The sequence below is a fragment of the Camponotus vicinus genome, unplaced genomic scaffold, assembly GCF_025532165.1.
Source record: "Camponotus vicinus isolate PSW18456_S1 unplaced genomic scaffold, iyCamVici1.0 SCAF_3, whole genome shotgun sequence".
In the NCBI taxonomy this organism is placed as follows: domain Eukaryota; kingdom Metazoa; phylum Arthropoda; class Insecta; order Hymenoptera; family Formicidae; genus Camponotus; species Camponotus vicinus.
The window spans coordinates 21,541,677-21,567,211 of NW_028141967.1; the positions used below are offsets into that span (position 1 = coordinate 21,541,677).

General features: G+C 42.3%; 1 protein-coding gene and 1 long non-coding RNA gene across 3 annotated transcripts in view; one reads left to right on the forward strand and one right to left on the reverse strand.

The window, feature by feature from the left end:
• The window catches only part of LOC145969263 (uncharacterized), a 191,755-nt gene that overhangs the window by 75,378 nt on the left and 90,842 nt on the right, over nucleotides 1-25,535 (forward strand). The window lies entirely within an intron of this gene.
• On the reverse strand, nucleotides 5,261-24,146 carry LOC145969265 (uncharacterized). Of its 2 annotated transcripts, none has more exons than XR_014437999.1 (3): nucleotides 23,929-24,146; nucleotides 10,648-10,985; nucleotides 5,261-6,242 (listed from the first exon to the last, which is right to left on the reverse strand). It is a non-coding gene; the product is annotated as an uncharacterized LOC145969265 (long non-coding RNA). The 2 variants fall into 2 exon arrangements; XR_014437998.1 differs by lacking the exon at nucleotides 23,929-24,146 and adding an exon at nucleotides 12,676-12,939.

Here is a 25,535-nt window from a genome sequence, read left to right on the forward strand (position 1 = left end):
TGAGCTGCATTATTTATGCTTCGACTTTCCTCTAATTTTTCGCATTTATAGGATCGATAATAACTAAGAGAAAGAGAAGGATATCCTCGGAAAATTATATATTTAGCGTTTTATTACAAGAAGTTAATTGCCTTCTTGCTACGTATAAAACAGAGAATATTTGAAGTAATGTTTGTGTGTATTTATTATGCGAGATAATCTTCTGCAAATATTGCATATTTCATAGATTTTTATTACGGGTTTATACGATGAGGAAAATATTTTTGAATTTACGTACACATTTGAATGGAATACCTTCTCTCTCGTATTCGCGCGATTAAATATTTAACCGAATCGATTCGAAAACGTCAAATGATAGACATCGACACTTTTCCCCTCAGATTTAATCTCGTTGTGTTTTGCTCCGAATTCGATTGCGCGAGTATTTTGAAATAGCCCGAAGGTTTGTTTTCTCCCTGAACTCAACCGTCGTGTTCTGCCGATCTCCGACGTCACTTCCGGCCCTCGTTCCTTGTTCTTCCTCTCCTCTTTCAAGATCCGACATAGATTGCGAAGCCGCAATCTTTGTGTGCATGGGGGTTAACGGTTTTGTTCCTTTGTTCGCTCCTACAGTTGTTGCTGCTGCCACACAACCTCTTCGCTCAGAGACAGAGACAAAGAGCGCGATGTAGAACGTGGTTGAAAAGTTAACGCGACATATTTGTAAGATCGCGAATGCCGCGGAAGAAAGCTCGAAGAAACCCGCTAAAATCTGCACAGACAAAGTATTCTCATTTCCACAACGTCGTGTATAATATTATAGTTGGCTACCAGATACTTCGAGCACGCGATAAATTTTTGTCTGATACGCAAACATCGCGTTTAATTTATCAACAGAAAACTACGATTAATATGGTTCTGGGTTCTGGTTCGTGAGTGTAAATATTATTTGTCCGAGGATTCTACTCGTAGTATCAGCGTGAGAAAAAATGCGTTGTATGCGATGGGAAAAATGCAAAATAAAGGAGCGAGGATGAGATGCGGCGAGAAAAGTTAACGCGACATATTTGCGCAATCGTAAATGTCCCGCGATTACCGCAAAAGGAGAAGACTGAGGCAAACTTCTTGCCGCAACAAGAAGAAAGAGGAAACGTTGCGGTTACGGAAATGATGCCGATCATTACCGAGCTGCACCTGTGTCGTGGAACTGCCGGGTATAAGATGATTCGCCGATAGGGTGGAAAGTATCGAACGCGCTCGTAAATAAGTAGGCGTTCGATTCACCTCCGCTACACTTGGAAATTATTTCATAACCGTAATTTCGCGGATAACATTTCCAGCGCGATATGGTTTCGATTCTTAATTGATACAACGGGCAAAATTTTCTTCCGTGCAAATTTCTATTGCTCAGCTGGTTAATAAAACTGCAGACATTTATTATTAACCATTTATTTATGGACATTTATTGACGTTTATTTATCGATCTTTATTTAAAAATTTAAAAAAGCACGGCATTTTTACAAAATCTCTTTCGAAGCTGAATATTTTTTTAGTTTCTTGATTACGTGAAAAATGTGCGTCATGCGAATTCAGCGTCATATCTTTCCGTAACATTTCCGTTTTTCATTTTCAAAGTACAAATGCCACATAGAGAAATGATCCGTCGTATACAAAAATCACCGTATACATTGGTATTGTAACTGCGATATTGTAACTGTATGCCTCTTTTCTCGACGCGCGCTTCGGGCGGATAATTTGTAGTAACACCGAGCGTCTTTGTTTCGCGGCTAAGCGTTTCCTCGTTATTGTATTCGCTACGAGGTTGTAACAGTTACTATATACCCCGCGTACTCTCCGTAGATACCGTTCGTTGCCGTGCGGTGCATCGCAGTAAATACCTCACGTGAGCTGCCGCTGCTGCTGCTACCGCTGTTTCTGCTGCTGCAGTCGGGGAAATTGTTCGCATAATGATATCTCTTATTCTTACAAGCATACCGACCGCCATCCCGGTCGTTCGTTTGCGTATTGTGAAATGTCCTATGTTAAAAATTTATCATAATTTAGTTGGCTCTCTATAGAATCCAAATTGAGATAAGGGACAAAGGAGACCGACCAGAGCCGTAAGTCTACTTGTATAGCGACACAATTAAGAGTTTCACAATTTGATTATCGTCGCGAAACGGTTCGGACGACATAATTACAAACTATTTGCCTATTACGAGGAAGACCGGAACTTTGCGGACCCTGATATTATTTACAAAAGCCAATGGCTCGTTCGATCGACCCAGTTTCATTCTTCTTTTTTTTTCAAGCAAGCCATTTTATCTCACAGTTTTGCCCTCCTCCTCCCTCCCCATTCCCACCCCTCGGCTGCTGTCCGAAGCAGCCTTGTCATATTCAACTATAGAATAACTCAACCGCGAGCTATTACGGTTTTCTCGTCACGGTTACCTTTTATTTCGCGAAAGCTTTGCACCCGAACGTCGCGCTGCGCGACGGCAATTTATTTATATTAATTTAAAGTAATCTAATACTTGCTGACGCGCCGAGTAAGCTTTAAAAACATTGTCGGGGTATCTTTTCCTAACGGTTTAACTTCATAAATCATTATTTATCCGTGTAAATTCGTTACAAATTGAAATAACGCACAAGAAACAATTCACCTATATACTCAGATTTCGTTATATTAATGTAATGAAATATTTCTAAGTTTTTCTAATAAATTCTAATAAATCACGAATAAATATATTTAGCTTTCGATTACTGTTTATTCGTTATCAAAAGTATACACTGTACTTTAGAATCACGATTTAATGTAAATTCTCTGTAATGTATGAAAAAAAGCAGAGTACTAATTTATTCTACAAAATAATGAACATTGATGGAGGATATCGGAAGTTTTATCTAATATTCACGCCGCTCGCAAACGTTGTTTTGCTCGACTTTGCGACTTACCGCGCCATTTTCGAGACAACAATCGGAGAAGCTTCCAGCTACTCTCTCGAGCGGCTTATCTTACATCCATCTCGAAACTCTGGCAGAAGCGATCTATCGGTCCTGACGCGCGCGAGATATCCAGTCGGTTCGATCTAGCTACTCCCAAGACAATCTCGCAACTCCTGATTTACCGTCCTATTTTACTATTGCCGCACTTTGCAATTACGCTTATTCTCCCTCTCCCTTCCTTGGTCGCGAATTAATACGTACACTTATCAGAGATGATTTATCAGAGCCCGCTCGACCGGTCGGTCGACTGACGCGCGACCCATGATCGCCCGAAGTCACGGCCTCCTTCTCCTCCTCTTCCTCCTCTTCCTCCTCTTCCTCCTCTTCCTCGGGACAATCAATTTGATGGGAATCTTACCGGCGGGCGAAAATACCATGGGCGGTCGTTCATCCTTGTCAGACGGTAATTAACGTAAGCAAAGATCGTTATCTTCTTTGAAGCCGGTGTTCTTCTCTCCCTCTTGCGCGCCCGCTCGCGGTCTTCTTTCCTCCGGCGTTTCCCTTCTTTTCACCCTCCTGCGTAGGGAAGGGTCCCGAGCCCTTCCTGCCCCCGTATACTTTTTGTATTCCTCCCTCTCCCCTTCCCCCTCATCTTTATCGCGGAACCATTCCCCTCCCTCTCTCTTTCTGCCCCTTCGTAACCCGCGGCTGTCGACCGTCTGCCGTTTTCCTCTCTGTGTTTCAGTTAACATCCCTCTTTTCTCGTATTCCCTCCCCTTGCTAGACTCCCTATGTTTTTCCCGATAACGCGCCCATGGCTGGCGAGGGATGTGTGTTTTGAATTTGCCGTGCAGCGCGATTTTCATTGAACCGCAACAAACGCACGCGTCGCCATGCGGTAAACGCGCGTGTCGCATGGCTTTTGAAATTTCCGCACGACGTCGCGACGTTTCGTGGGATGCGTAGCGTTAAAAAATCTCACCAGCCACTCTGCGGGAGAGAATGAGAACGGAAGAGAGAGAGGGAGAGGCACATAACTGTTTCGAGTGTTAATTTCTCTCGGTTTAGCTTACCGTCGTGTTTGATGTTTTTGCGGTGCAAAATACTTTACAGTTAGTTCCTTCGAAGAATGTTGCATTAATCTCGAACGATATCCGTAAACGTTAGAAACTTGGTACTTCGCGTGAGTTTGGTACATAAAGTTTCCTACAACTTCTAACGCAAATCATCGTATATCAAAGATCAAAATGGGAAATTATTTACTTCAACGCGGAGAATTTTTTAAATAGTTTTCGAATTAATGGTACGAATGAAATCGAAGGGTTTTTTTTACGTCGAATTAAGGGTAGAATTATAAATAATCTTATTCTCTACGTGGGGGAGCCATCGATGCTTTCGGTAATCGACCGAGGATTGTCCCCATCGGACCGTTGCGAAATACGCATTATACTTTGATCACTCGACGAATGATTAACGGCCGTGAACGCATAAAACACCCTCGATTGTGTGCAGCGAGCGCGATACGCGCACAAGAATGGGACACACAAATGGAGGTTGAATCGAATGAATCTATAACGGATATGACAGAAGGGTTACCGTTTTTCCCATTACTCTGCCCGTGTATCGGGATCCGGAAATTATCTGCCGTCGTATTATCATACGAGGGTCAAATCGAGACCTCGCCCTCTCCCTCGCGCACTCCGTGATTCTCCGCACGCGAAATATCGCCGCACCGCACCGTCGTGTCCGCCAATCAATAGCCTACGTGTCTGGCAGTCACGTCCGAATTTTCGGGCGCGACCAGAGCGGGATAAAACTGCCGCGGAACGTGTATTCGACTGCTGTTTGAAATATCTCTACGTATATGTACATCCGGAAGCTGATTGCCGTGAGGACGAGGCGAAATCATATACGCGTTTTGCGTCGGCTCTTGTTGCTTCTGACATTTAAATATTTCGAGATAACATTCGAGTTTATATCTTATTTGCATTTACAAATAAATTTTGATAAATAGTACTTCATTTAAGTTTGCCAGATATATATATATATATATATATATATATATATATATATATATATATATTTGAGAAAGAAAGGTACGCAAATATTGTAAAGTTGGCGTTATATTTCCATTTTATTTCTATTTTTATATCTCGCAGTTTTTTTTCATACATGAAAAACATTTCAAACATGCTAAAACATGATGTCATATATATAATGAAATAACATGATATCATATATAATGTATTCATATTAATATTCATGAAAATAAGTGCTAGAGTTAAACGTTATTTTCTGAACGGATACGATTGCGAGATTAAACGTACAGATTTATTTTTCGAAAATATGATGTGTAAAATTTATATGTAATTTTTTCTCTAATTTATTTGCAATGTACGATAGCATCACGCTACGTTGCACCCTCTTAATTCGTACATTTTGCGGGAGCTGGTCCCTAGCTTACCTATCTCACCGGAATCCAGCCATGCTCGCGTGTATTCGCGGGGTTTACGGAGATTGATGGCGCACAGCCCGAAAACAGATGATTCTTCGTGAAAAAAAATAAGATGCGAGACGAGGCGACTTTTCCGCGCTATTCTTCGTCGTTAAATTATTGCGCGCGCCCACGCGCACTGGAGGGTCATAAAGCAATAATAGGAACGTATGGCGCTTTTTAATAATGCTTTCTTTCTTTTCTCGACGGCGATGTCGAATAGCACTCCGTGTCGGAGGTCGAAAGTTCAAGCGCGATATATTAACGGTATACTAACGCGATAACGAGAGAAAACATGTGATACCTTTTTCGCGCAATTTCGCGATTTTCGCGAAACAGCTGAAGAGTACGAAAGGTTAATTTCATCTATCGGTCATTTCTCGTCCGTCCAACTATATTTCTCCGTCTAGTAATGAATTTACCAAGGCCTCGCGCTTTAAGAAAAATTGCCGTGCCACGTTCTCGTCTTATTTTTTCTCGCGACAAAAAGAGGGTTACGCCCTTCCGAATCGCCGCGTCGATTTAGGGGCCCACAGACACACGGCACCGCTCCTTATACACACATGCACGTACATACATACGTGTCATATCCCCGTCGTTTTGGAACATCCGACGGCGTGGAAAAGTTGTCGAAGGCGAAACTTACTTGGCCGGCTTGGCGAACTCTCCTTTCGTGTCTCCCGCAGCTTCGCGCGCGTCGGATGTGTTTCCAGCACACGATCGTAAATACTTTTTATTTGTTCGTGTACACGGAACTTCTTCTATCCGTTTACCGTTGAAATCGCGCTGTGCCGGATCTGCTTTTCACCGGACGCTCTTCGTGCTGAAGGGATTCGAAAGGTTTATGAGAATTGAAGGCCAATAATACGCGAAAGGAAAAGAAGCTCGACTTATGTTTATCGTGGGTTCGATAAAAAAGAACGCTTCTCTCTATGCGTCGTTAATAAGTTAAATCCGCCAGATATATATCCCGCTTTCCGTGCTTTATTTTTATCCATCTTTACATACATCTTCCCCTTCTTTCGCGTGTCTGAAATTTGCCAGGAGAATTTATCTTTAATCAACCTATAGCCTCTCTCGCCAGAGTGCGGTAGCCTCGCGGACACCCTATATATCTCACGGATGTCTGATGGTTTTACGGCCCGGCGATGAACCCCTCGCTCACGACGAGAAGACGCGGAGTGGTTCGTTAATGCGGCGCATTATGGGGTTCCATCGAGCCTGGGTTTTCGAGCGCGGCTCCCTCGGGCATTCGCTCGAGCTGACGAGGATCTCGATACCGCTCGTAACCTACCGTGACGTGGCCGCGGAACAAATTATTTTCAAGTTAATTTAATTCCGGTTTCGATTTTATCTTTGGGCGAGAGGAGAGCGGTCGGGAATTGGATGCTGGAAACGTTCACTTTGAGATGAGACATCTGGTATATATTTTTATTTCCGCGTGCTATTCCGCCAAGTGACTTCGCGGCTCTTTACTTTGCGCTTTACACTTTGTCCGTATGACTCTGTCTTTAGTTACGGATAAAAGTTGACAATGAAGGCGAGACTCGCGCAAGTAAAAAGCAGCGTAAAAGTCGCTTCCGCGAAATGGGACATTGGAAACTTAGCTTTTTATATTCAGAGCTATCAATATCCGGTACGATTGAAAACAATGGTACTTTAAAACCAATATTCCCAACTTTGTATCGTTAGCGTTTATATCGCAATGCTCTCTCATATGCATACATATATATGGAGCAAGTAAACAAACTTTTTTTTGTGTGCGTCTAATGTATAATAAAAAATTGCACGCAGCACGTAGGATTAGTTTGATATCTAAACTTATTATTTACCATAGAATTAATTTTTAATTTTCAAACAAACGAAAACTGTTCTTTATATCGCATATTTTATAAATTACTATTCTTGATTTAATGGCGTGTACGAATTGAAATTAAAGAGTAATTATAAAATGTTTGTTCTGGAGCGAACGTCTCCTGTCGGAAATTTAATTAAATGTCTCGACGTGCGGCGATGCTTCTGTTTAAATTTTTCGCAAAACGCGAGCTCGCGAATTTCTTCCCTGGAATAGATAAAACTATGTTAATAGCTATATCGAAAAAAAGAGAAAAGTCAGTCTCTCATATGCCAATTTACATCGAGGAGTTTGGGCTGAATCTGAATAAAATACGCGCGTTGCGGACGCGCTTATGATATCGCAGTAGAAAGCAAAATTGCTTCGTGTAATTTAATATTTAACATTGTTGCTACTCTGAAAATTTAATTCGCTTCTCATTATCGCGCAATATTGCATCTCGTGATTTTTCTTTATTAAAATAATGGTGTTAAAAAACAGCCGTCTTGAACGCGATATTAACAAATGTAAATGGTATACGCTCTTTTAACATCGCTCCTCGTCAGTTTAACATTAATATTAAATTTGTATGCGCAGTAGATACAAAGTAAGATTGCTGAGCAAAGTATCTCCACGATAGATACTTAAAGTAGTATGTTACTGCACTTGCGCGCTTCCTTATTACATCGCATTAGCGTGAGCATAAGCTTCATTTCTAATAAAGCAGAAAATGCGTGCTTTTCGAGCCTCGCTCGTTTCACGCTGTTAAACGTCCAATTTATATTCGGTTAGACTCAAGGTAAACTCTTCGTTAACCAATTTTCCCGTTTTTCACGCCGAGCTCCTTTTTTTACATAGCATTCGCGTTTGCTTCTTACATCGCGTAAAAGCGCAAAGAGGGCTGGTCTCAAACAACAGCTCGACGAGAATCACGTTGCGGCAACTGTGCAATTTACACCCAGCAGGCGTAAATTGAACACCAAGTGGAACGGCAGCGTCTAATTTTTCCGTTCTCCGAGCCGTGCGCGAAACGTAGTATTTGTGCAGCCGACAGTCATAAATCAAGAAATATGGATTGCAATATTATCATGATGTATGCACATTATTAATATTGAAATATCTGAGAATTTAAATTACGTAGCGTGCGTGCAAACAGCAAAGAGACTCGTAATTTCTATCGATGTTCTTTCATTAAGAACATCGATAAAATGAAAAAAAATTTATCGCTTTCGTTCGTCCCTTCAATCTCCTGAAAAAATTCAAGTTTCCGCAAACGGCCAGTCCCGGAAATTCATTCATTATCGGATTGTACTGGCGCGGTAGCGGATAACACTATTCGCCGAGCGTTTTATCGCGAGGAATCGATTAGAGAGTCGCTAATAGGTGTCGTAAGAGCGCGTCTCGCTAAATGACAACCGCGTTCGAGAATACGAAGCACGGCATGGTTACGACGAGTCGCGCAAAAATGTATGTACACGACTGTGTAGCGGATAATAGCGCGTGCAAGAGGCCATTAAAAGCCCGAAGGCCAACAGCGGACGTTCTATGGCCGACAGAAAGGTCCCCGACAAGTTTCGCAGAATGTGTGCGTTCCCCATCTCGCGACATATTTACGACGCAGCACACGGTATGGTAGCTGAATGGTCGTATCAACGTCGTTCGTTCACATGGGTACAGCCTTGGTCGAAACTACGGTGCGCGCTCTCAATGAATAGGGATACATAAGTTAAAACGATCGACGTTGACAAATCGAAAGACACGGGAAATTTGTATTATTAGAAGAATTATTTTACAAGAACTTTTTTCGCGTGCTTTTAATCTTTTAATCTTTGAAGGCTGCGTGGTTTGTGACTCGTAATTTATTGAAAGTGCTCGCATATCCATAGCCGAGATTGTTTGTGGCTACGCACATGTATGCGAGATACTTCGAGAGCGACGGTAGCGCAAATGTCGTACACAGTACTTACATCGTAAAACCGAGAGCGGGCATTCGTTGGATTAGTAATTCTGCGGCTGTTGTAGCGCCGTTAATTATAACTCAGAAGTTTATTGTTGCAAACAATATCGCACGGACTCCGTGCGGCCTCCCTGCCACACACTACTGTGGTTGAAAAATTTCAATTTCCATTTTTCAACCAACTGACGCTTTTCATTGATTTATTATTTAATAAGTAACGCAAAGTAACGTTGATGTAATTAAAGCCGCGCGTTGCAAATCTCTAGTATGTCTAGTATCTCTAGTATCTCTAGATGTAATTATACAATAGTAAAATTGAGCGAAGGAAACACATATCATACCTTCTCTGTCGAAATTAGCGTTTAATCAATGATTAAAACATACACACGTGGTAGATTAAAAATAGCTAATACTAGCGTGTTACTAATATGAAAAAATGTGAGCTAAAATACAATAATAATCCCTTTGTGAAATCAACTCGACTTTCATAAGAACGCAACGTTTCCTCCTCGTTCGTTTCGTTCTTTTCAATTTTTGTGCAAGTGACAGTCGAAATGCCAGAGTACACATTTCGGAAGGAATAAAACATTAACCGCGCCAATATACGGTAACTGCCACCGGGCGATTAAATCATTCGTTCGATTGTTAGAGCGTATAAAATCCGTGGCGCCAATCCTACCGATATCAGTGTGCGTTCAGCTAGCATTTACCGATACTTTACGCAGCACGCTCGGTGCACAGTTCGCTCTGACACACGCTCGTACACTTTACACGTACGTGCATACGAGAGAGAGAAGGAAAGAGGGAGCACGCGACATAAATAACGGCTACACGTGTCCGACGAGTAATGCCTTGTAATGCATACCGGTGTTCCGAGAGTCGACGGAACGAAACGTAGGACCGAGAGATAGAGAGCGAGCCCCCATGTGGGGGGCAAATATGAATATGCGCGAGGGCGCGACACGGGGGTGACGGGGTGGAGTCGCGGTTAAAGAGAGGACTGCACCACCAACCACCGTCGCTATTACTATGACGGAATTTCACGAGAGACCCTCACCGGTAAATGCTGCGTGCCTTTATAAATATGAGCGTGCGCGCTGCACACTCTCGCGCGCGACAGAACGCGCGACCTCGTACAAAAGATTGAGGGAGGAAGGAAGGAAAGAGGATAAAAAGCAGAAGCAAGATTTCGTGCATAGGATGCATGGAAAATATAACTCGCGGCCTCTCGCTCAACGGACGGAGTTATCGATATCATTACTCGAAGAATTCGGATGCGTCATCGTACCTTGCTCCGTATCCACAATCGTTGTTGTCCTCCTACCCTTTTTTTCCGCATCTCTCTCATATATATATATATATATATATATATATATATATATATATATATATATATATATATATATATATATATATATATAACGCCTCCGACCTTACCAACTTTTTTATTTATCGGCTTTGTGGAAAAATCCCCGTCCGCCCATTGCTTCTCTCATCCTCCGTTCTTGTGCACTTTCGCCTTGCTGGCTTCTCTTTAGTTGCCTCCTCCTTTTTTTCCTTCTACCTTTTCTTCCAAACCTCAGACTTTACTCGAGCACCGTTGTCATCGCGCTTCTTCTGGTCTTATTTTGCCACCTCTCGTACTCTCTATTCTTCCCTTTCTTTCGCCATTCCGTTTCCTTTCTTTACGAGTTGCCTCGCACCAACCTCGGATGTATCTTTCTCCAAGGGAGTTAATTGTGCTCACCGGCTCTTGTCGTCGTCGCCGTTCTTAGCTGAAAGGACACGAAACTAGAGTTCGTCGTCGACGTCGCCGCTTCAGCGTATGCGTATGAGTGTATGTCGGTGTCATTAAATATCCAAGTACGAAGATTTCGAATAGATTCGCGAATAATATTGCAGTCTCCTTCAGAATATTATGATAACCGACATGTTATTCTATTATTTAAAGCCGCTTAGTGAAACAACAAATTCATATTACTTGTAATTAGATGGATACATTTTTGTAGTATTGAGCCAATTTTCATATAGTAGATAATTTAATTCTATTCTCTTCAATGGAATTGTAATGTATTATATCACTGATAAGCAATGGTTTTAGTTTTAAGTATTATATTTACTGAAAATAGTGAAATTTAACCGACAAGAATTTTAGCAGTGGTTGAGTTTTCAGTGAAATCTGTCATATTCATATGGAATATAAGACGGAGAATCTTTGTGGAAAATCAGTGAAATAGTAATCTTCGCGAAATATTTATCGCTTTAATCACAATGACATTTTCATTGATTTAGTTTAAGAAAGTACGCTGTCTTTAATATAAATAATCTGGGCAGAGAATAAAATTTTATATCGAAAATGAATGGATATCTATATAAATGCGCGCCGTAAACACACGCGCAAACACGGTGCTCCCGCACCGCATCTAAATGCAACCCGTCGCAAGTATCGTTAACTAGGTATCTTATCTCGCAAGTAACCGCATCTGCATCCAGACACCCCAAGTATCGCGTCTTTAACGACTCCGGTGGTGTAAGTATGCGAGTGGCGTGCGCGTGCACGAGCCGGGCGGATGAGAAAGAGAAAGACAAGGAGAGCGAGATTGAGAAAGAGAGAGAGAGAGAGAGACGATGGTGAATTTAAGCTAACCGTCTTCGACTCGCACGCCGGGTGAATTAATCGAGTTAATTGTTGTGTACTCTGCCTCTCCCTTCGTCGGCGCTTCTTTGCGCCTAATTAAGTGCATTCGGCCGCGCGACGCAAGAGGGGGAAAGTTAAACGTCGCTTAGTGTGCGCGCGAGCTCGACCCGAGGCTTTCGTTGTTCCTCCTCGCGCAAGTCCCATCTTTTGTATCCGCGTCGTCTGGCGACGACGTAGCGATTCCTCCGAGGGTCCCGGTAATTGTGAATTCGTTGCCGAGCGTCGCGACGCAGCCGTTTCGCGCGGATAACGCCGCTCTGGCGAATTGGAGGACGAGCTCTAACTCTTCCCGTAGGACTCGAGCGATCTCGTTGCCGGAACAAGTTGTTTCTTCCTCGCCTCGTAAATTGACGTTTTTATTATATTCGATTTTATTTATATTCGACATCATTTTGCGGATAAAATCAGCACTTTAATAGATTAAGATTTTATTATGCATTTGTGATCTTTTTTAATCGTTTTTCAACTATAATGTATTTAATATAATTTATAATTTAATGTAATTTATTTATAGATTTTATATTATTATATTATTAAAATAATATGAATATAACTGTTACGAAAATACGTGAAACACACACGAGCATGAAGCATGGATAAAAATATATGTGACGTTTAAAAGAATAAATGTTTTCAACTCGATAAGAGAAAAATACGAGATGAAATTAAAAAGCGCGGTTTAAATTAAATATAGCGTGATTAAATATTATAGTTTGCGGAGAAGAGCGGAACAAAAGTGACATTCACGGTTTGCCGAGATAACTCACATTTAACCGATGCCCAGCTCTCGCCGAGTTATTTTCTATGGCACCATCGGTGTGCATTACTATCTGTTAACACTGGCAGCGTGAGATTCTCTTTTCCCGGCACGGATTACCGCGACATATTTTAGAAATTGTTTCGCGAGACGCGTCGACCATTATTTTTGAAACTGCAAAGCGCGATATGTAATACACGAGTGCTGTCAAATCCTTTCGCGCGGCTGGTGAGCGCATTTGCATCCGTTATCTGACTGACGCGACGTAAGTAGCATTCTATCTAGCCAACGTTCTGCATTCGTCGGCGATCGATACGATTCCTCGATGGGTGACAAATCAGTGCGAAGAAGGCTTAACTCGAAGACATGAATAACGTTCGATCTGGCTAGCGATGCAATTCTCGACGTTCAACGCGATATTTCGACGGTAAAATATCGATCGAACACGTACAATACGGCCGATCTTTTCCTTCCCGCTTCCAGCGCGATTTACGCGTTTTTTTCTCCTTCGCAGATTAAATAAGATACATTCGTCTTATGAATGTGTGTCTGTTCGCGCTATTTTCGGAAATTCGACTTATTGCACTTCGGAGATTTCGCTATCGATTTTCAACGTCTCGAAAAGTACCGACGCGTCGTCAATCTCTCCTTTAGGGGGAAAAAAAGTTAATTTCAAATTCGACAAAGAAGCTCTATCCGAGCGATAGTTTCGGGATATCCTGCGCGAAATTAGGCGCAAAGTGCTTTAAATCTATCCTATCCGCAGACGGACGAGCGCCGAAGTGAGAAAGAGGCGCGCGTTGTCCTAGACGGGCTATTAATTTTGTATTTCGCTTAAACACGCGACGATGGGACTGCGGGCGGAAATTCATTTCCAGACTGCCTCTCTCTCTCTCTCTTGACATGGCGCGCGCGACCGCGACTCTCTTATTGGCTTCCGCGCCCGAGCGAGATGCCTCTCAACACACTCGGTTACAGAGGCGGTTTATCGAAAGTTTAAATTATTTTGCCGCACGCGAAGTCGACGGAGGAACGGCTGTAGACTAGCTAGCGTCGGAGCCGAGAGCGATTTTCTCGTCAAACGGACGCGGTTCGCTTGTGCCTTATATGCCTTCCTGTCCCCCCTCTCCCTGCCCCCTTTTGGGTGGAAAATCAATGTCCCCCGACCCGGAACGATTTTCCGCGGACGGATTCGAAGCGAAATCGGTGGTTTTAGCCGGCGAATTTTCGCGAGTTAATCCTTCAAATACTCGACGAATTTTTGTCAAACGGGATGCGCGACAGAGCAGGAGAGCGGATGGAGATTAAAAATTTCCACGATCATTGTTCCATACAAATACGTTTTTTATTCAATAAACGCTGCTAAAATCTGTCACAGATGAATTGTTCATAATGCAAATACGTGATACAGGCAATTAATGCAGATTTCATCAAAAAACATTTGTCGAGAATCACGTGAAATATATTAATGTTGATAACAATTGTTTTTTCATATGTATAATTTTTTCTTATTATTTTTTATATAAATCTAAAACTGTGCTAATCTCTCTCAATGTAATGATAGAGAGAAAATCGATTTCTTAAAATTGTCAAAGATCCATTATGTCTGCCATTACAACTAAAGCAACATTCTGTAATGTATTTCTGATATAAAGCAAATAGTAAATAGAAATCTCTTGGCAATTGGAAGATCGATCCGTTTAACGTCGCGGGACCATTGATTGTTTATATTTCTCAGAAACGACCGCACAACAATCACATGAGAGATACGATAATCCCTTTTTATCGAAAATTTACGCATTGTTGATCAAATGTGTTAGTTTTGCGATTAGTTTCCAGCCAGTTCTGTATCGGGCTAGTCTCGCAGAATATACATGTGCCAGTCGACCGTTGACGAGCAAACAACGCGTTGCGCGATGTAAAACGATCACGCCGTAAATTGCGTGACCACGGCGTATAAACAGCATATCCTACAGTATACAGACGGCCAATTAAGACCGCAATTGTCGAAAATGGACCGTGCCGTCCATTCATTTCCGACGAGCGTAAACACAAGTTGAAACGGCGTCTTGTCTCGCTCGCCATCGATTCGTTTGAGGCATCCTCGTGCGAGAGATATCCCTCTTTCGATTATCGAATACGGCTAATCGAGCGAAGGTTTTCATCGAGGGGCACAGCTCTTAGCCGCTCTCGCAATGGTACATTAGACGCTTTGAAGAGCACGGCTGAGCAAGAGAAACAAAATGAAATACACGGGCATCCCGGAGGGCGCAAGGTCGATTTAATTTCACTTCGAGCACGCCAAACGAGTGGTAGCAGCAACAGCAGCAGCACGCGAAATCGCGTCGATAGTAATCGCGTGCATGAGTTTGCGCGGCAAATGCGTCCCAGAATATGTATTAACATAATTCAATTTGTTAATCTAACTAGCCCGCACGTTCTCCGCGGATCTCTAAATTTACGAACGAGCGTTATTTTTGAACACTGTTTTACCCGAGAAAGACGCTTTAATCCACTTGATGCATGTTTGCGTCATGTCGAAAAGTTTCGGCGGATAAATGAATACGTAATCGTTTCTATATATAACAATGACGAGGAATAAGGCTCTTTTTTTTGGCTGTAAAAAAGTTACTATTTGAATATTTGGAAAATTTTTTATTTTTCTATTTTAAAAAAAAATTTTAAATTTTATTTTCATATGTTTTCGTTGTTATATTGATGTTTCCAATTATCGTATTACTGCATCGCTGATCAAATTGTCCACTAAAATTTAAAAAAAATATAACTGAAAAAATAACAAGTATTATACATATTACTGATGAAGAGTTTAATGAATAAACAGGAAGAAAAACCAACGCGCAAAAACGCTTTTCTTTTGCACCGTCGAATAATTGTCAAATTAAAATCCGGTTTAGTTACATTCGACAAATCGCGCGAGTGATCCGAACGTTCGAGCATAGGCGATAAAATCACCGTGTGCGATCGGCGAGCAAAGGGGTTTTATTAGCGTGTTTTATTAGCGTGCGAGGAACGTCCCGTTTCGGCGTGATGGGTGAGTTTTTTGCGCGAGTATTAATTAGCGCCGGCCGAAATCTCGTAACGTTCAAGGGAACGGTGGGGGGAGAGAGGGAGGGAGGGGGAGGGACCGACACGCCGTATTTACCGGACGTGTGCAATTGCAACTGCACGGCCTTTAGTATTTACACGCGGCTCGGTCGAATTCCCACGTGCGCAGAAATTACAATGAATAGAAGAGCGACCACGCGCGCGATCACCCTGAATATTCGCACCCCATCGTCAGGCATAGAGGGGTACCCCGGTAACCCAACCTAACCGGCGATATACCCCCCGTTGAAACATCCCCGCCGGACTTTATGGCTTTTCGCTTAACCCTAACCCACATAAGCTACCCTAACTACGACTCGGCACTGGGACAAAGACAAAGGGGTAATATTTTTAGCTTTCAACTGGGGACTACAGGCTAATGACGAAAGAGATTATGGTGATTATCGCTTTCGAGAATATCGCGTTTAACGGTCTTTATCGTTTGAAAGAGAGAAAATCTTTGTCGTTGTGTAGACGAGCCCTTAATTATCAGGCGTTTATACGAATTTCCGAGACCCGCATGCACGCGCTCATTTCGTTTCCCCTCTCGATTGTATTTTTAGCGTCGTAAATATTTACATGATTTACGGCGAATTTAATGACGCGCACTGTGGTTTCGTTCCAAGTTACGAGTTATGCTATGCGGGTGTCACGGTAACTGTTTAACGCGAGTTTTTACGCAATCAATTGAACTTTACATCGCGTGCTATGCACATTCGAAAAAATGGCGATCTGGGGGAGGGGGGATTTGCTGTAGATTATGAAGCTAAACGTATAATTAAACAATGATAGAAAGCTCGTACTTTATTAGGATTTATAATCCGCTAAATGTTATTAATTAAATACAAAGGCAGCGGTTGAAAATTTTGATACGAAGCATTTCACAAACGTTACGTTTAATTTTGTTAATTTTAATTAAGCTTAATTAAGCTTTATGAATGTAATTTGTAAATATTTAATATTTAATATGTAATATGTCAGTAATTATGTATATATGCGAAATTATAGAGAGTTATCATTTTCGACATTCCATGTGAAATGAAGCGAGCACTACTATACTAAGCCGTCTACTTATATACGCGTAAAACCTTATTAGTCGGAGACACGTTTAAAAGCACTTAACATTTAACTTTTCAAATGCCTCGAATAAAAATATATAGATATAATAACACGTAGCTCCTCACAAATGGCTATTTTATTGTTTCTTCCGTAGACTATTAAAGTAACTAGCGCCACAGCTGGGCCCGCATAGTCCCATTTTTCCGACAAGGGCGGAGCGAGGGATCCTTAATACTCGTGTCTGTTTGTAATAGGCCGCTTTATCTCGCCGCCGGAAACTTGACAATTTATTCCCGTTGTTCGCCGTCGAGAGCGATATATAATTGGGATTATCAATCGCGCGATACGACGCGACGCGACGCGACTCTCTCGGCAATCGGGTCAGATAGCGAGGTACAAAACTGGACGGCAGAAATAATTGCGACATCAGCTGACGCGCTCGCTGTAAATCCCAGACTTTGGCCCGCCATCTGTCACAGCGAACTTGGCGCCATACGCTACGGCGGTTTCTTACCGATGTGCGACGCGGCGTGGAGCGGCGACGCGGAAAGTTTCGCCTCTACCCCGCTTTCTGTTTTCAGCATGCCGGAGGCTGCTGCCTGCTGCCGGGAAAATATCGCGGGCTTATGCGTCATCAACAAATAATTACACGCTCGCCGTCGCCGCTGCCGCCGCCAGCGTCCAGCGTGTGTCGTCCCGAGGCGGCAAGTTTTTATCTCGCCGGAAAACTTCCGGCGCATAAAGACGACACGGCAGGGACGATGCGATGCGATGCGACGCGACACGGGAGTCTTTTAAAAGGTCGACGGAAGAAAGTGCGCAATAAACATATTTCACGCGTGCGCTTCTTCTCGGCCCTTCCGCGGTGAGAAAGAGGGGAAGGGGGAGAGAGAGAGAGAGCGCGGAGCTCGTTTTGTAGCGAGATAAACCGCGGCAAAATTTAGAGTGCGCTTTGTTCGAGACCGGTGCGATAATTAATCACGTTTTCATTTCGTTTTTTTGCAGGAACTGCGAATGTTGAATAGAAAATGAGTATTTTTAATTACATTTAAATAATTTAAACAAAATACGTATAGTAGCGCACGAAAAACTTATTAGCGAATGAAAACACGATCATTATAAATAATGTGTAATCTAATTTCTAGAAACGCGAATACCCAGAAATATTCGCCGGATATTTGTATGCTGCAGCAGACGCTATGTAAAGGCAAAATGATAGTCAAATATCTTTTAGCATGTAGAAACCTTTTTGAAAAGGAAAAAGATAACTGACAAGAACCGAGTTGCAATGTCAGCTGTTACGGGGATGTAAAGGATGCGCGTCGCGTCGTCTCGCGTCGCGTATTCCCGTGTTTTCGAATCGACTTTCATGCTCGACGCGAAAGAAGCAGCATCCCCGTTGCGTACAAACACGTAAATACGTAAGGAAATCATTTCTTATCTAGTGCGTCCGCCTAGATCAAACATTTCCCCATTCCCGGACTTCGCCGGTGCGCTCTCTCTCTCTCTCTCTCTCGACTCGCGCTCGCTCTCGTTCTCGGTTATTTACTAAACGAAGGAGCGGTAGTAAATCGAGCGACGGGCCAACGCTCGCGCATAAGCGTGCTTTATTGCGATTTTATCTCAGGATATTGACAAGGTAGCCCATGGAGAACGAGGTATAATTTGCTCTTTATAGCTCTCTCGGACGCGACCCATTCCCGGAACTTTCATTACAATCGGCTTTGTAATAAAGCACTTTTCCCATCCGTACCGTTTCGGTTCTATTCCTCCGTTAACATCTCCGTCCCGCTGTAGTTCGCGTGGATTTGCCATACTTCCATCATAACGTAAATTGTACAATATCATTGAGATTCGTCCGAGATAGGAACAGAGCGGGGGAGAGGAGAGAGGGAGAGGAGGAGAACGATTCTTACGAGCAAACGACAGAAAGTAAGTGGAGCATTCCATGCCAAATCGATCAGCCCGTCCGATCAAAGCGAAGGGGCTCTGAATGTAATCCGAGCGCGCGCGGCCAAGATTGCCGAGGAAAAATCTAATTTGAAACTTAAATGGGGGGAATTTGTATCCCCCCTCTCCTCCTCCCTCTGCTCTCGCCGCCCTCGTTGCTCTCTTACGATGATTCTTCGCGCGTAGGAAATGAAACTCGAGACTCGGGCTCTCGATTGCGTCTCGATTCGATTCCGATATTCTTTACGTATACGCGAATATTTTTCGCGCCTTCCCTCGCCTCGCCTCGCGCTGCCATGCTTTGTACATCTTCCGCAGCATCGCGCAAAATCTTAGCATCGAGGAGAGACGGAGAGAGAATCTTTATAAAAGATGTAACGGTCCTGTTTTCGAAGAACTATATTGAACTTTACATATAAGTAAGACAAATGAAAAGTAAAGAGAAAAGTGGAGCAACTGGAGAACAAAAATGCTTGTTTTTAAAGGTACATGCAAAAATTGCTTTTTTTTTTACAATATTGCTTTTTTACAATATTGTTATTTAGTTATTTATACTGTAAATAGGTTTTCTGGGTCATCCTATATATTTTTAGTATCGGATATTAAATCGTATCGCGACATAGACCATACATAATGCAGTTGATTTTGACGTATCGCGAATAATCTTCTTTGTTTTGTCGTGAATCTCGTTACCATTAAATTACCAAGTGAGGTTATCTATTACGTTCAGATCAAATTAATTATGACAATAGATACGGCAACATACGATAACGGTAATAATGACGAATGTGGGACGCCGCTCTCGGTAAATGATTGTGCGGAGTTTGCAATAATGGCGCCGCGTGCTACATCCTCGCCTCTAAACATTTTCATTGTCGTCAGATAAACGCGACGTTGATATATTGCAATTACGTAATTGTCCAGTATTCCGAGAGACTAAAGTAAATTACTTTTGCATTTTATAATTTTTCGCACGAGAGAAATCCGCACATGGATAATTTTAAACATTAATAGCATTTGTAAAATGGATCGCGATATACTAATGTCATAGATATTTTATCAACTTTCAAACAAATTTTATTTAAGAACCATAAGGTACTTTCTACGATAACGACAAGATCTAGAAATTAATGGGAGCGACAGATGAACCGTTCATTCCCTCGTCTATCCGTAATAACGGACGCATTAATACACGCGCATGTAACAATAATCACGCGCGATAAGAGTCTCACCGGCTGTTCTTGTCGGACCGCGTTACGAGCTTAGTGGCTGGAACATTAACGTTACTAATGCGCGAATCGTTTTGTTGACTTTGAGGATGGTTGGCCCGAAAGTTTCGGTGCCGAGGGGACGCGAATTAATGCTGGTTATCCCACGATGGCGCACACGCGTTGTGCGGTATGGTTTTGCGCCAAATAGGAGCGAAGGAGAGAGAGAGAGAGAAGAGGAAGGAAGAGAGAGAGAGAGAGAGAGAGAGAGAGCGACTTTTGAACATCTGAGTTAGCAGCGTTCGAGGCATGGATTATCGCTGAGCTCGCGCAGGACTCGCGAACATCGTCGAATGCGCCGAAGTTCGTTCGTTTGTGGGCCAATGACGTTAAGCTTGCTCGGTGGCGGTGGCGTTAGTCCTCGGATGCACTTTGGAGCCTGAAATGATCGTACGCGCGTCGTGTATAACTTTCTTAACCACGTAGTTTCAGCGATTTCAATGACTTTCCCTTCATCTCATTTTACTTGTTTAGAATCTTAAGTGGAAAATATAATTATACGAACAAGATAAATCGAGACGTGTTAAATCTAACATCTTACACCTGTATAAAACATCAGGAATGATTGTCAAAGACGTTATCATCGGCTATTATCGAATCATTGATTTAGAGGTATATTATATTTATCGATTGGCGCCTGTGAAGAACTCGGTCGCGAAACTTGTTGCTTCGAGACCCGAGTCGCGGCAGAGCTCGCACAGAAAAGGTTTTGCGCTTTGCCTCGAGCGATGGTCCTTGCAACGATGTCAGTATGGTATAGTTCGCGGAGTGCATTGTTGCGGGCGGTGCAACGGTGGTGCGCGGCAGCGCGCAACGACGCTGTAAAGACATACTTGTCGCCGTAAATACGCGGCTGCAGCGCGACAGCTTACAGCGCCGGGTATTGTTCGGCGTGTCAGACTGTTGACTTACTTGTTTCTTACCTGCAGATTTCGCGACAACATTTTGATTCAAGGCATGCGCCATTTTGACAAAGGAAGCCACAATGTCGCGCCTTCCGAAAGACATTGCGACTCGAAAAAAATTCAATATTTCAAGACATTGAATTGCGCTCTCTCTTTTTAGTTATTAAGTATTAGGTGCTTTACTGTGGCAATGATAGGAATCTTTAATTCTTATCGATAAAAATAATGGAGAGAGAATAATATAAAAGTGAATAATAAGCGTATAAGAAATAATTAGTGTAAACAGAATTAAAGAGATAATTGCTTTTAATATTTAATTGTAAATAATCGTCTCTTTTTAATACGATAGAAAAATTAAAACAAATGATTAAGCGTCCAACCGTAAGAAATAAAATACTTTTGTAATATTATAAAGATATCGAGCAGAAATCGTCGATTGTCGGCCGCGAATGGAATCGTTCGCCGTCAGCGGTCTTTTGCCGAGCGTGATATTATTAATCGAGTTTATCCGCAAGCGAGGATAACCTCCTCCTCTCCTCCCCATTGTCTTTTGATATTTGCTGCATCGGTAAAATATCTAATTGTTTCGGCCGAACCGCGCCATTAACGAGTCGTTAATACTGAATTGCAACAACCGCGAAGCGCTTTGTGCCCTCTAAAGCGCGCACCCAAATAAAGAGCATCCTAGAAATATATTCCGAGAGTTCGCAGGGTACATTAATGGCAGAAAATATCCCGAGCTATTACATCCGCGCGGTCGCGTCGGTGAATTCGGGACATATGTTTTTGAACTTTAATCGGGATCGATGAACTCTCCTCGATGCCTCGATGCGGTGCGGCGGATGACCCGATCGCGCGTATGTACGCAACTATCGAAAATAAATTGGCGTCGCACGCGTGCGTAATGCAGCGCGCACGAGCGCGAGATATATCGCGTCGACATAATTACGATTGCACGCAGTTATACCGCGGGGCAATCAATTACAAAACGTTGTTTTTCGGCTATTGTTTCGTGTAACTGTTACCAATTATTCGACTACTGTGATGCGCGCGAGATAAACTACGCGTTATATTTAACTGCATTTTCGAAACAGGTACACGCCCGCTAGCTGCAGAAATCGACGAGTCGATTATTCGTCGCGAAATTCTATTCATGTTTGCATAATTGTTTCCGTTCGACGACTACCGTTACCACCCTGACACATGCGGCGGTTGTAGAGTACACGTTACATTCCGCGGAGCGAATCTAATTGTAAGACTCGCTGAGACTAGGCTGGCTGCCTGTTTCTTTTTCCGTGACCGCGTTCAATTTAATTACGTGTGAAGTTCCCGGCGGGTTCGTAAAAACGTGTCCGGAATTGAATTAACTTCTGTTTGTCGAGAGAGCACCGTGTAATCTTTCCTTGGATTACTTTATGACTAAAAGCCGCGCATTCGTGACGCACGAAGGTGCCGCGCCTCGCCCGCGACAAGAGAGAGAAGGAGAGAGATGGAAAGAGAAGTCGACGACCGTGTCTGATGCAGGGAAAAGAGCATTCGCTTTGTCGGCCGCTTCCGCGCAGGAAATACACGCGCGATTCGCGCTTTTTCCCGGAAATACATGACACGTCGGATTTTCGGCGGATCGACTTAATCCAATCGCGTTTCTCTCGCGTTAATCCCACCGCTCGGTGGCGGAATGTTCGAATCCGCGGGTCTTATCTCGGCAAGTTTATATGCGGGCGGTCTTTTTACGATATCGTCCTGCGCGCGCGTAATCGAAAGAGATCATTATTAAATACGTTCCCTTCGTCGCACGCGCGCTCGCGTGTCATGCGCGAAATCCGATTAAATGTTAAAATTGACAGCGCTGTCGAAAACGCCGTCGCGAACGGGGACGACTCTCGTCTCGATATTGATATCGTTTTCGATATTGATCGAACGACTCCACGTCCGCGCCATCCGCACAGCATTTCGCGATATGTGTCGCGACGTTTTATTAAAAATTGACGATTTCCATTGCGTTGTGTTTTCATTATACATAGATACGTGAGTGTGTGATCTTTGGGACAAGAGTGATGCTACGACACGAGCGGCGAATCGTTCCACGCTTTACCTGAGACGAGATAAATAAATGAATGATGCGTTAACGAGCCGTGACTCGTTAATGCGTCACTTAATATTTATGCACAATTTCATACGGAATATTTCAAAAAAGAATAAATTTTCCCCTCTATACACGGAGAAAATATTATAGTGAAAATTATAATATAATTTTTGTAATCGTGAAACGTATATATATATATAATATGTATATAAGAGAAATCACGCGATATTTTGATTCAATAATATTATGTTTTACAAAAGAGTATTGTAATTATTCAAATATTTTGATGCACAAACAAATGCATAATCGTTAACAAACCATACAGCAAATGCATAATTTATCATTTTTATAGCATAATATATATTTTAATGACATTATATTCCAGCTTTACAATAAATGTTGTAAAAGGGATTTTTCACGTAACTTGCTGTAAAATTTTCTCCGTGTAAAATTTTTCATACTCAATAATACCTCTATAAAAAAGGATTTTACTATGATATATTATAGCGCGTATTTTAAATTCAATTATTTTCTCGTGTATTTTCCATATTTTGATGAAAATCCGTGCAGTCGAATGCGCTATGATACATGGCAGAAAATGGAAAGAAATATTACTTATATGATTGAACGATAAAATTTTTTTCAAAGGTAATTGTTTTCTCGTAAATTTCATTCTCTCATGAATTGTTTTCTCATGATTATACTTTTTTTCCTGAATATATCTTTTATATATATATATATATATTCAGCGGTCGTCAACAACGAAGGTAGATCCGAAAGCGGATGACAAGAGTTTGATCGGTTTAGACAGTTGGGTTATATAGCGTGCACGGTAAAGCGCAGCGAAGCAAGTTCGTCATTAGCGCGGCGCGGCTTCGAGGTTGACTTACTTGGTATACTTCCGATACTCAATAACGTTGTCGGACGGGCGCGAACTTTCCGAGGGAGGAGGGGCTTAAACGAACATTTTTCCACGAGGCCGAAAGTGAGAATTTATCGGTCCCACGTTGTATTTTCGCGTCGGTATGTCGACGAGCTGTTGCATTAACGAACGCGTCGATGTGCTCGCGAATGTGTTTGTGGGTGCCATTATGTGGGTGCCACGAATACGACGATTTCACCTCGCGTACCGATATCAAAATCAAACCGTTGGTACGTTAGAACGGACGCTTTAGCGTCCGTTCTAAGGAAACGAAGACGTATCGTTTTTCGAGCGGATGGTATGAATTATACGGGGCCATTTAGGCGAATCGGAATTGTCATCTTTCCGGCAGTGCTTTCTTCCGCTCACCGATAAAAGAGTAACGTGAAATTGTCATTTCTCCTCGCTCGTTTATAAAATAAGCACTATTTCAGGATATATTTATAGGATAAGCGCGCAGAATTTCAGGAAAGAAATATTGTGTGGGTGAAGGAGAAGGAGAGAGGAAATTTATAGAATTTTATTTCATAGATAAAAGTTAAAAACTATTCTCGTGCCGATTTCTACGATTATATTTTAACACGCGCAAGCTGTATATCGAGTTCACCGCGGTTCACAAAAAGATATGAGATTTACGACTCAATAAATATTGCCTCTCCGGACAATAATGTATTCCAACTCGCTTTACTCTTTCGAGGGAAACATTCCATTCTTTTTTCCGCGCGGCGATTTAAATCCGCGAGAGATAAATATTAATATTTTAAAAAATCAATCCGCCTTCTCCTCGCGCACAAACACACGTACACACAAAGGCATATAAAGGATCCATCGCAATGCTGTTCACCTCATACACCACCGATAGATATCAAACGATCGTTTGTACCGTAAAGCCGCTTCCTGCATTTGAACGGATTCCAAGAACGAAGATGCATCGGTTCTAAAAGAGCTATATACATAAATTATTTCGTGCTCATGCGAATCGGGTCATGCGCGCGATGTTTTTCTTGTCGACGAAATATTGCACGATATTATCGTGTCCTTTCGCAATATGTTGTATAGATAGATGAGTGGAAGATTTATATTTGTATTTTCATATGTTGGCGCAAACAGTATTAGAGGGAATTTGTACGAGAATCTAAAAACAATATCACGTGCATGTGTACGTGCGTGTTTTACAACAAGGCAAAATAGTGATGATAATAATAATAAAATAATAGCGATGGGCTGATAATAATGTTAATATTGATTGTCCGATGATAAAAGCAAAGTACGGTAATATAACTGGAGCAAAATAATAATTCCAGTTTTTCTAGTATATGAGCGACGAGTTTCCATTAGCGATATGTAGTTGAGTAACGCAGAGACCCATGGATTTTACCTCGTGTCGCGAAATATCCGCTTGATTGCGCTTTTATATGCGCAACTGCATAAATGAGTTACGCGAGTAACCGGCTTGTGCCGAGCCGGTTTAAGTGGCAGACGAGATGATGGATGAGCGTTTTATCGGAAACGATTCTGGATTCGTTGTTTCATTGGTTTCTTCTCTATCAGCGATCTAAGAAGAATGACGCTTGA